General features: G+C 36.6%; 1 long non-coding RNA gene across 1 annotated transcript in view; it reads right to left on the bottom strand.

Moving 5' to 3' along the window:
• Positions 1–4,477: 4,477 nt before the first annotated feature.
• LOC121045391 (uncharacterized) overlaps positions 4,478–13,134 on the bottom strand; it is an 84,366-nt gene continuing 75,709 nt past the window's right edge. Inside the window, exons 2-3 of the long non-coding RNA XR_005797727.1 lie at positions 11,392–11,456; positions 4,478–4,534 (exon numbers count right to left, since the gene is read on the bottom strand). This is a non-coding gene — a long non-coding RNA (uncharacterized LOC121045391). The remainder of the gene's footprint in view (positions 4,535–11,391; positions 11,457–13,134) is intronic.

Raw genomic sequence — 13,134 nt, 5'->3', positions numbered from 1 at the left:
AGACCTGAACATATAGCTTGGTAATATCACAGAGAGGGAAAGAAAAGAATTAGCATGCAAATGGAGATGAGTCTTAGTATTATTTATACCCCCATATCATTATAAACATGATGTGCCCTAGCCCACAGAACATACATACAATAGTTCATCTTCAGGCAGCCCTTTTTGGGAACTTTTTAAAAAATAAGACAAGCCATTTTATTTTTATTGACAATAGAAGGAAACCCTAAATCATATTCTTAATTGATCCATGTGACTCTACCATCCATTAATGTATCTAATTCCATTTTCCAAAAATACAATTTCATTAGAAAAAATAAAATACAGTTATACAGAATAAGTGGATGTCCCACTTCCTTCAACATATCTGATAATTTGATTCTTTTTTCTAAGTTGCTTATATTAACTACCTGACCTATCTCATCAAATGATGTAGTAAACAGAATAATGACTTTCCAAAAATGTCCACATCCTAATATCTGGAACCTGGTGACTATAAAAGATCTTTGGAGATATAATTAAGGATCTTGAAGTGAGAAGATTATTTTAGATAATCTAAATGGGCCCAATATAATCCCAAGGGTCCTTATAAGAATGAGATGGGAGGGGGGGCAGGGAAAGAGTTGTTATTCAATGGGTATAGTTTCAGTGTTCCAAGATGAAACTGTTCTAGAGTCCTGATGCAAAGCAAATGTGCATAGAGTTAACACTACTGTAATATACTATTAAAAATGGTTAAGATCGGGGCGCCTGGGTGGCGCAGTCGGTTAAGCGTCCGACTTCAGCCAGGTCACGATCCCGCGGTCCGTGAGTTCGAGCCCCGCGTCGGGCTCTGGGCTGATGGCTCAGAGCCTGGAGCCTGGTTCCGATTCTGTGTCTCCCTCTCTCTCTGCCCCTCCCCCGTTCATGCTCTGTCTCTCTCTGTCCCAAAAATAAATAAACGTTGAAAAAAAAAAGTTAAAAAAAAATGGTTAACATGGTAAATTTTATGTTGTGGTTTTTTTTTTTTTTTTTTTTTTTTTTACAATAAAAAAGGGTAAGGAGAAGGCAAGAGAATTAACGTCAGAGAAGGCAAGGTGACAGCAGCTGAGGTTGGAGTGATGCAGGGCTACAAGCCAAGGAATATGGGCAGCCCCTCTAAACTTGGAAAGGGCAAGAAATGGATTCTTCCCTAGAGCCTCCAAAAGGAACATAGCCCTACTTACACCCTAATTTTATCCCTACAAGATTCATTTAGGACTTCTGACCTCCAGAATGTAAGATAACAAATTTGTGTTGTTTTAAGCTAAAAAGTAATTTGTTACAGCAGCCCTAGGAAATTAATACAGATAATGATAATTCCATTTGCCCATTATTTGACACGACTTTTATACATTATACCCTTGTGTTCTTGTAACCTTCATCTGAGTTCAGCAAAATCTATGATTTCTTTTCTTCAGATAAGGAAATCTAGCTTTAGAGAGTTGAACAGATGTGTCCATGAGCAAACAATGAGTTAGGGCTGGACAGCAAATCTGAGTCTTATCCAGTCACCTCTTCGCTCTAGCACACTGTGATAACAGGTCCCATGTTCACCAATTCTTGTATCAAGACTTCCATTTATTGCCTACTCTTTCAAGATATGAAATGATAGAAATGGACATCGTGGTCCTACTATTCTGGAAGTTCCCCTTTGTATACCTGTCATGATTTATAGGCTTTAAGGATATGCTGTCATAACCCTTGGTATGGACTCAATGTTTATGGCCTCAAAATTCATAGCCTAAAGCCCCAACTCCCAATATGATGGTATTAGGAGGTGGAGCCTTTGGGAAGTAATTAGATTTAGATGAGGGCATGATGGTGGGGCCCTCATGATGGGTTTAGCATCCTTAGAAAAAAAGAAGGTGACACCAGAGCTGCACTTTCTTTGGTTGGAGACAACATCCCCAGGGGATGCAGGTGTTCTTCACCGCATCACTTCCTCCTAAGTGGAGGAAGCCCAATTGATTGATCACCACACAACTAACTCTGGGGCAACACTTGAAATGACGCTTTCTAGGTAGAACCAACAGGACACTGGGTGTTTTATGTACTTCATTTCATTTACTCTTCACAATCATCTGGTGATGCACATGCTCCAGGAATGCTGGAATGATTGATCAAGCAATGAAATGACTGATTTTACTATTTTCACTACATAAGACAAACTACTTTTTGATGACATCAAAATCTTAGCTGCCTTTGTATATCTGTGGCCTGCCCATAAGTATTAGCCACATTTGTACATTTTAAATCTTACCTGCTTCAGCCTTTACAGTTAAGAGTTACAGGAATGGCAGGGATGCTTTGCAATTAGATTTTTACATCAGAATGGATTTGATTTTTGACATCAATCAACAAACCCATTTGTCTATTCCTGCATTTCAGTACTAGAAATCCATCATAGTTATCTGCCAGCTGTTGGTTCACCCTACTCATGGCTTCTTACTGAAAAATGCTTCCTAACCCCCAGCAAAGTCCTCACTACATTTGTAGTTTGCAGGTATCTAAAGAGCTTGCATTTTTAATGAATTCCTAATGTACTCACTCAAGCAAACAAGGAAATTATAACCATGGAACATTACATTTCAAACATTAATCATAATTACTTAATAATACCAAACAAGGAGATTTTATTACAAACTGAGACTTCTTATTTAACTTCAGAATCAGAATAATTGTCACATTTGCACATATTCTAAATGATACCACATATTTCCAAATGCCTACATTAAACAGTTTAGTCATAAAGAAATATTTTGTCAGCTAATTTAATTTAATTGCATGGCATAATCATTTCACCCATTTCTCTAAAAACAGATATTTTAATAGGAGAACTGCAAGGAGGTTATAAAAATCTCACTTTCTCAATTGCCAGGAAAGGTCTCTGCTGAAAGTTACCAGACAATTACAGATTCAGGGGGGTTCTATAGTTCTTCAATGTATTTGTTATATACCATTAGTCACCAGGTGAAGCCCTTCACTAATAGCAATACCCTTCAACAATAGCCCCAGAGAATTTAACACTGATTGATGGCAGGTCACCTGGAATTGGTTGGCAGAATTTCCAATTTTCTGTTGGGAAATTGCTTATTTCTCCAAGTCTATTCCCATTTTTACAAGTGGACAGAAGCTGAGATTATACATTATTATGTGTCTAAATATAAAATTGTGATGGATGGTGTCACACATTTAAAGAGAGTTAAGCATTTAATTTAAGATCTTAAAAGTTTAAAGAAGTTTAAAATGTATTTTTAATCTTTCTTGGGAATTCATGGGCTGATCCATATTGGGAGAAATATTGAGAGATTGCCTGAGGATTGCCACTTATATGGAGAATTTTTTCATAAAATTATCCTTTTAGATTCTCAAAGCTCTAGCACCATAACTTTCTTTGTAAATGTATCTGAGAATCCCAGCTTATCAAAGGACCGAAGGGATAAATAGATTCTTTTCATGAGGGCACTACACTAAATGTGACAGAGAGGAGAGGAAAGTAAACAAAACTCAAAAGTCACATTAAAATCAGAAGACAAAGTATGCTATTTACATTAGATTGTTATTTCTTTGAAAACATATATTAGGTGTCAATCTTATTTTTATTGTTATTTTTTAAGTAAACTCTACGCCCAGTGTGGAGTTCAAACTCACAACCCAGAGATCAAGAGTCCCATGCTCTACCAACTGAGTCAGCCAGGCACCCCTTAGGTGCCAATTTTGTAAGTGTGTATTTAGGATGCTACAATATCATATACTACAGTAATATTACTCTGCAAGTATTTTTGCACACAGAAACGTTACCAAATTCTTGAATTTAATAACTGGCTACCTATATAAAGATCTTAGAGGTAGCAGGTAACAATCCAATAACAAATTTAAAATTTAGTCAATATGGGTCACTCTGCAGAAACAAACTAGCAAAACCCTCAAAATCCTTAATGCTCAACATGATTGCTTAACCTACCTGGGGACTAAAAATGCCTTTATGACTTTAGATTTTTTTACACACAAAAAACTAACTATAAAAATATAGAGAGGCACAAAGAACAAATATAAAATATTACAAAAAATTCAAAGAATAAATGAAACTGAACTCTCTCCACTCAGAAATAATTACCATTAACATTTTTGTTTCTTTTTCATACACACATAAAAACACACAAATATGTATGCATATGGGGAGAGAGAGAAAGAGAATTATACTGAACAGTGAAAAGGCTTCTTTGCAAACTATACCTTTTTTTACTATTATGAACAACCTATCACATTAAAAAAAAAAAAGAAAACCATATATATTTATAAAAATGCCATTTTAAAGGCTGCACAGAATTTCATTATATGGTTATCCAATGCATTTGGTCAATAACCTACTGGTGAACATTTTGTTTGTTTTGCTTGTGTTATTTATTCATTCAACAAATATTTATGGAATATGTGTTCATTGCTCAATAGTTACCTCGTCCCAGACTGGAAATGCAAGGCCTCTGTTCTCATAGAGTTTACATTGTGGGGACTGAAAGATAAACAAGAAAAACAACGCACACAAATAAATATGGCAGTTGGTGTTTAAGTCCTGCAATAAAACTATCATAATCATAATAAAGATAATTATAATCATAATCTTAATAAAAATAAGAAGATAGAGAGTAGCAAGAAGCAGTGGCTGCTCTCTAGCAGGTGACCTACAATCAAGGATCTGAATGGGGTATATGGCGCTAGCCATGTGGAAATCTGAGTGACGAGCCTTTCAAATTCAGTTTATGAAAGACAAAAGAGGGAGTGTGTTTGACTTGTTAGTATAACAACAATTGTTTAAAAAATTAAAAATAAACCTTTGCATCTAGCTCTTTACACATACATTTATATCCATGGAAGACATTCCTAGGACCATATTTGTGAGGTCAAAGTTATGCTCATTTTTAAAAAATCAGAATTCTCTCAATATTTTGTGAAAAGAATTTTTATGGAAATAGATTGGAAAACAGAAACCCTCCATGTTATACCTCATTACTTCTTGAGAATCTCTGCAGATTAGTGCACTCTCAAGCATCTGCTATGTATATTTCTGTCACTTACATGTACAATCAAGCCTATCATTTGACATTATTCAACAGTTGTTGATGATAAATGTCAGCATGCTGTGATTTGCAGGACAGTTACTTTGCACACATTCCCTACTAGACTATGAGCTCAGAAAGGATAAGACCCTGACTGCACCACTATACATGACAGCACTGCACATTCTAGAGATCCTATGACTGTGTGACTGATGTTGTATTACGTTACCTTTTTTATATTAAATTTACTCCTGAAGCAGTAAGAATGGTGACCATATAGTCTCTGTTTCCTCAGCATCCAACATAAATGCCTACCACGCAGTAGATGCTCTACATGTACTTTGGATGAATGAGTAGATAAAAACATCTTCACCAGGGGTGCCTGGGTGGCTCAGTCAGTTAAGCATCCGACTCTTGATTTCAGAGCAAGTCATGATCTCATGGTCATGAGATTGAACCCCGTATCAGGCTCCATGCTGGGTGTGGAGCCTGCTTGAGATTCTTTCTTTCCCTCTCCCTCTGCTGTTTCCCCTCAAATTAAAATATATATATACATCTTCACCAATATTATAACTGAGATAAGGACTAGCTAATAGCCAGAGTAATAATGATTTTTAAATGTTCAATAAGTCATCAAAATGTACCAACAATCTTTAGCCCCAGGAGTCTCTATGACTTCTACTTGTTCAGTGGTCACTCAAAGAATGGATATTGTCTTAAAGGTCTCTCATCTTAAAAATCATTTTAATCGTATGTACTAATACCATATAGTTCCCAGCATGCTTTACAAAACAAGAAATATAAAATACTTCCCAGCAATTACAAATCGTGTGTGTATATGTATTGAATGCCTACTATCGGCCGGGCATTGAATTAGAAGCTAGAGATGGTGTGCTGACATGGTTCGTGTGCATGAGAGGAGACACGTGAGCACATAGTTCCAAGGATGTGACACTCTCCCTTCTAGTTTTAGAAAGACAGTCTTCCCAGAGAATACAAAAATACTAATTCAAAGGGATACATGTACCCCAATGTTTATAGCAACACTCTCAACAATAGCCAAATTATGGAAACAGCCCAAATGCCCATCGACTGATGAATGGATAAAGAAGTTGTGGAATATTACTGAGCCATAAAAAAGGAATTAAATCTTGCCATTTGCAACAAATGGAGGGAGCTAGAGAGTATTATGGTAATTGAAGTAAATCAGATTATATGATTTCACTCATATGTGGAATTTAAGAAATAAAAACAATCATAGGGGAAGAAAAGAGAGAGTAAACCAAGACACAGACTCTTAACTATAGAGAACTGATGATTACTAAAGGGAAGGTGGGTGGGGATATGAATGAGACAGGTGATGGCGAGTAAGTGGTGCTCTTGTGATGAGCACCAGGTGTTTTAAGTGTTGAGTCACTATTTTGTACATCTGAAACTACTATCACACTGTGTTTACTAACTGGAATTTAAATAAAAACTTAAAAAAAAAACACAGTCTTGTTGTTTGTTTGTTTTGCATTAAGGAAGGGGATAAAAAAGGAAAGTTAAATTTACTGTCTCACATAAATATCAAACTGGCCAAATGAGCAGAAGTGGAGCCTCAAAGACCCTGCCTGGTCTGTCTCCTGCCCATCTTTTCATTTCTCCTGACACTCCTCACCTTTACTCATGATTTATTAAAAACAGATCTACCCTATGATGCAGCAATAGCACTGCTAGGAATTTACCCAAGGGATTCAGGAGTACTGATGCATAGGGGCACTTGTACCCCAATGTTTATAGCAGCACTCTCAACAATAGCCAAATTATGGAAAGAGCCTAAATGCCCATCTACTGATGAATGGATAAAAAAATTGTGGTTTATATACACAATGGAGTACTACATGGCAATGAGAAAAAATGAAATATGGCCCTTTGTAGCAATGTGGATGGAACTGGAGAGTGCGATGCTAAGTGAAATAAGCCATACAGAGAAAGACAGATACCGTATGGTTTCACTCTTATGTGGATCCTGAGAAACTTAACAGAAACCCATGGGGGAGGGGAAGGAAAAAAAAAAAGAGGTTAGAGTGGGAGAGAGCCAAAGCGTAAGAGACTCTTAAAAACTGAGAACAAACTGAGGGTTGATGGGGGGTGGGAGGGAGGGGAGGGTGGGTGATGGGTATTGAGGAGGGCACCTTTTGGGATGAGCACTGGGTGTTGTATGGAAACCAATTTGACAATAAATTTCATATAGTGGAAAAAAAAAAAAAACTAAGGGTGTTGTATGCAAGCGATGAATCACAGGAATCTACTCCTGAAGCCAAGACTACACTGTATGTTAGCTAACTTGACGACAAAAAAAAAAAACACCCTACGATAAACCAAGCCCTTTCCCAGACTCAAGAACTTGGTATTACCTATCTTCTATGCTCATGCTCTGAACAATCTGCTCTTCACTTTCCAGCATGATGGGTCCCTGGTCTTTGAGGCCCCACCATCAAAGTCCCCTTACCAGTGATGCATTTCCTGACCACCCCATGTTGTGTCTCCCTTCTCCCATACATGCTTATTTCTCCTTCACAGCCCCCATTTCATTTCCATCATAATTCTTATAACTAGCTGTGGTGCCTTTGTTCATTACTTTCTTGTTTCCCTGTTGGCTCCTCCCATCTCTGAACTATGAGTTCCAGTTACCAGGCTTCTCCTGCTGACCTCAGTGCCCAGTGCAGTACCTGCTGTATAAGGGACACTCAGTAAATATGAGGATAAAAATACATCTAAAGGAATGCAAGAATGCAGGAGGAGACTTTGATTATAGGCATCCCACAACAAACCGGTTTCCAAATATGACCTACAGCATGTAACTTGAACAACATTCCATAGAAAGGAGCATGCCCTAAAGAACTTCTTAATGCCTGCTCCAAAGTTACCATATATTTGAGCACACACTCACTAAAGTGAATGATACAGAACATGCGATGATACACTTTTAATCTTTATGCAAAGCATAATATAGCATAATATAAGAAACCAGTTTTTTCTTGCAAAACATCACAATTCACCATTCTAGTCAGAATAGCTACACACCAAGCCCTGCTGGCAACATGTTTACAATTTCTCTTTTTTTATATAGTTGTGTTTTGATTTTTTTAACATTTACTTATTTTTGAGAGATAGAGTCAGAGCACAAGCAGGGAAGGGCAGAGAGAGAGGGAGACACAAAATCTGAAGCAGGCTCCAGGTTCAGGGCTGTCAGCACAGAGTCTGACACAGGGCTCGAACTCACAGAGCACGAAATCATGACTTGGGCTGAATTCAGATGCTTAACTGACTGAGCCACACCCCTGTTTACAATTTCTTTATCCACCTCTTCTTTGGTGTGCTGCCATCCACTTGCTAACTGCACAGTCCTCAATATCAGATCAATTCCAGGAATCTGACTCTGGTAAGAAGTGAAGGTGCCCTTTTTCTTTAGCGAGTCCAAGAACTACTTTTACTGTAATTAGTCACAATGGTAATTCTATCTCATTCAACGTATTCACTGTCATTTGAAATTATATTTTTTATTTATTTTGTCTCTCTTTCCAATCACATGGCAGATACATGAGAGTAGAAATCTTGTCACAATTGTCCTCCTTATATCTCATATACCTCTCCTTATATCCCCTCCTTCTATCTCCTCACCCTACGCCATCCCCAGTGCAAATAGTACTGGACTCAAATCTGGCACTTGATAAATTTCTGAATGAAAGAACAAACAATTGAATGAATGAACAAATGAACTGGCTCTCAGTGTTGCCTATGGATTCTATGTGTAAGGCATCTTTTTCTTTCAGTCTGTTTCATCAACTTTAGCTCTTCTGGGGTTACCCATGTAAATGGGAAAAATGTAGAATCCTAGCTTCAGTCAACAGTCTATAGTTCTAGAATAAATCCAAATTACATGATGTTAGAATTGTGTCCTATGTTCCTCATATGCAAACTAAGTGCAGCAGATGCTGCCATGGCTCTGAGACCATCTGCAGCTCCTTATATACCAAGGACTGCTTCCTGGGTCTGTTTTTAGAATATGGTAATACGACAGTGTGTAGGAATTAATGCCCCAGAAGCAGCTCTCAATCAGTGAGCAGTAGACGTTGGAGGATTAAATCCCCGGCTTCCCCAGCCTTCAGTGGAACAATTCTGAGGCATGTTCTATAGAGGACCTCCAGTGGTATTTGAGCTCCAGTTGCCCACAGCAGACACCACTAATTAATAGAATTTTATTTGGTTTTCCTCCCTTCCTGTCTACCTTCCCCATTCCCTCAAAGAAAATAGAAAACCTGGGATCATTTCCCTGAGATTGAACCCAAAACCCTGTCTTTGGGTTTCCTCTTAGGACATTACAAGGTTAGACATTGGAAAATAATATAAGTACCTATCACATAAGGCTGTTGAAAAGATTCATGGAGTTAACACAAGTAAAGAATTCCTGGGATGTAGTCTGTGGTCCGTGAGTGTTATCTACTAGTTATTTCTAGTATTACTTATCTCCTCTAACCCCAAAATTCCCCTTAAATTTGCCAATCTTGGTTCTCTATTTAAGCCCACACCCTTATTCTTGATAGTTGTCTCAATCCCCAATTAGTCTCTGAAATTTCTAGACTAAGTTGAACTCCTTCTGAACCATTGGTAGTTGCCATTCTATTTGTCCTTCCCAGAAATAAACCAAGGGCCATCCTCAACAGCTTCAGAGGCAGCAAAGCAAAATTGCACAGATACAATTAAAAAGACTTACATTACTGCTAAAAAATAGACAAAAAGACTCAGATTTTCCAGCTTGGCCTTTTTTCCTCTGGAAAAAAATATATTGCTAAAGCAACTCCTAGGTGGGCATTTAAGGACCATTATAGTAGATCCAACTGACCAAGTATATATGTTGCCGGGTAACTCACTCTCCTTTTTTACTGGTATCAGGGCTCTAACTTTCTTGGATTAATTTTCAGCTAGGATTCATCCTAGAACAACTACAGAATGTATGACTTTACAAAGCAGCTGTGTCAATTCCCTTAAGGTATTATGAGCAATGACTTCACTATATAAAAATCCTCCGAATGTAGGCTGGTGGTCAGCTTCTTGCTGTCCATTTTTATCCTCTCTCCCAACCATCCAAGGATATCAAACATTATGAGTATACAACAAATACATCTTGATGGGTTGGTATTAAAATTATGAAACAGTAAATTGTCTTTTACATACTGGTATCTATGAAACAATCAGATGATCTTTATGTAGACTAGCTGCCCCCAAATAGAGATATTAAAATACCTTTATGATGGATTAGTCTGACATAATTGTGATGTGTAAAATGACGATGACTTCATTTTTTTTTCAATTATTTTAAATTGTGGTAAAAGATACATAACACAAAATTTACCATCTTAACTATTTTTAAGTGTATACTTCAGCAGTGTTAAGTGCATTCACACTGTTATACAATCAACATCCAAAATTCTTTTCACCTTACAAAACTAAAACACTATACCATATTACACAATTCTTTTCCCCTCCCTCTGAGACCCCGTCAGCCAGCCTTCTATTTCCATCTGTATGACTCTGCCTATTCCAAGTATCTCATATCAGTGGAATCCATAAAGCATTTGTCTTTTTGTGTCTTAATATTATGTCCTCGAGGTTCATCCATGTTGTAGTATGCATCAGATTTTCCTTCCTTTTTAAGGCTGAATAACATTCCATTGTATGCATATACCACATTTTGTTTATCCAGTCATCTGTCAGTGAGCACTTAGTTTGCTCCCAACTTTTGGTGATTATGAATAATGTTCTTATGAACATCATTGTGCGAATACCTCTTCGAGACCCTGCTTTCAACTGTTAGGTATATACATACAAAGGGAATTGGTGAATCATATAGTAATTATGTTTTTAATTTTTCTGAAGAATTGCTATGCTGCTTTCCTGAACAGCTTTGCCATTTTATATTTTTACCAACAGTGCACATGGCTTCCAAGTTCTCCACAGGCGACTCCATTTTTTAAGCTCTGAATGTTACCACATCTTGGACTTCATTTTCTTTTAAGCTTCCTTATTCACTATAAGGATCCTGTTTGCATACTCTTATTTACCTTTGAACAATTTTTGAAAACTAATATTCACTGAGTATCTACTTTTAATCCTGGATATTTTTTTTAATAAGTACTAGCCCCTATCCTCTAGAATCTCTCTGACTAGTTAAGACATGAAAAGATACTTGAAAAAAAACAATGTAATGTGAAACTGTCATCATACACATACATAAAAAATACTGTAAGAACTTGTAGAGAGTGATTACCTTTGTTAGAAGAAAGTCCGTTGAAGTTTCAAAAAGAAGATAGCACTGTGGTTGAATCTAGACTGCTGAAAAATTTCAAGTTGAAAAAAATAGTGTAAGGGAAAAGTGCATTACAAATTAGCCATAACATATACTAAGGTAGATGACTATGAGAGACTAAGATCAAGCCAGTGGCAAAGACAATTAAATGTCATGCAAATGTCTTTTTTATGTTTGCATCAACCACGCATGTATAAAAATTTCATTCATGAAAATATAAAATGGAATGGAGATAAAGTCTACCTACCAGGATTAGCTGCTTTTTCTAAACCAAGCCCAACCCAGACTCAGACTACAAAGCTTAACACTGTTGTCAAACCACTGAAATTCACTAAGTCATCTGGGATTGTGACAGGGGCAGAAAGTAGACATCCCACAGTCAATCTGATATGGAGTGTTTAAAGTGTTTAAAAAGCCTAATGAACCATGCATCCATTAATCTGGTTATGTCGTAGAACCATTGTTACCCTAATTAAGGGCCTCTCGGTATGGGGCACCATGATAGACACTCCTGAAAAAGAGTCCTCATCATACTTGCATGATTAAAATCAAAGTCACAGAAAACTGATGCAGACAGATTCCAAGGACATCCAAATGTAAAGTTCCATCCAATTATAAACCCATATAAAGGTATATTTTACCTACATGTGCACATACATATATATTGCACATATATATATCTTTCAAAACTATTACTGAGAGTATATACATATATCTTAGAAAAGAATGCATACTATAGAACAGAGGATAAGTAGGTGTCATTGGCAGGTATGTATATTAATAGAGTGGATCAGTGGACCTTTGGGGAAAAGTCATTACTTCTTGCATTTATCAGGAAAGTTCACTCAAGGATGTTTTGGGAAAGTTCAATTTTTAAAGATAATCATCTCCTTCCTACACTTTGCACATAAAGAGGTAACCATTAAGGTAGTAAATCATAGATCACAGTTAGTTAGCATAACCTAGATAGCAGAAAAAGGCATTTTTCACAGGTAAGAAGTAAGAAATTTACTACCTAAGTAATTTTATCAGGTGACTGATAATTTTCACCCATGGAAATAAAGTATGAAACACAAACTTCTCCCTCATATTTGGGTGCATATGAGCTAACCTTATTTTCTCTGTCCCCAGAGCCAACACTTGTGTAATTATTTGATATATATAATTTTTTTTATCAAAGGCATTGGTGCACATCAGTGAGAACTTTCAACCACCTTGAAAATGACTTTTAGAATATTTCATTAGCAGACTGTCTTTCAGAGCCTGAGTTGACATTCATGTTTCTTCATACCAGTCTTTCATCCATAAAACCCTTTGTTCTGCTGAACAGTTTCCAGACAATGTAGGCAATAAAAAAAAAGAAAGAAAGGAAAGAAAGCATCCATTCCAGTATTTGATCAGTTTTATTCAAATCTCATCTATTAATAATCTTTTGAGATCTTTCTAAGAATTTTATTTCCTTTCTTTTGGTATCATATTATTTCCTAAAAAAAGCTCTCCAAATTTAGTGAAATGGAAACTTGCTATTTCATAGGAAATAGGCAAAACTCATGGTTAAATTTTTTTCTATTTCTATCACTTTCAATAAAGTTTATGGGAAAATAACTGCTGTGATGAGCTCAAAGATTTATTTTTAATTACAAAAAGTTGAATTTTTAGCAAATAATTAGGAAAAAACACCCAGTTGCTTAAATAGCATTTTAT

The sequence above is a fragment of the Herpailurus yagouaroundi genome, unplaced genomic scaffold, assembly GCF_014898765.1.
Source record: "Herpailurus yagouaroundi ecotype Mexico unplaced genomic scaffold, PumYag 190, whole genome shotgun sequence".
Taxonomy (NCBI): Eukaryota; Metazoa; Chordata; class Mammalia; order Carnivora; family Felidae; genus Herpailurus; species Herpailurus yagouaroundi.
The sequence above is the reverse complement of the archived record's forward strand: the minus strand, read 5'-3'. Positions and strand labels throughout refer to the sequence as shown.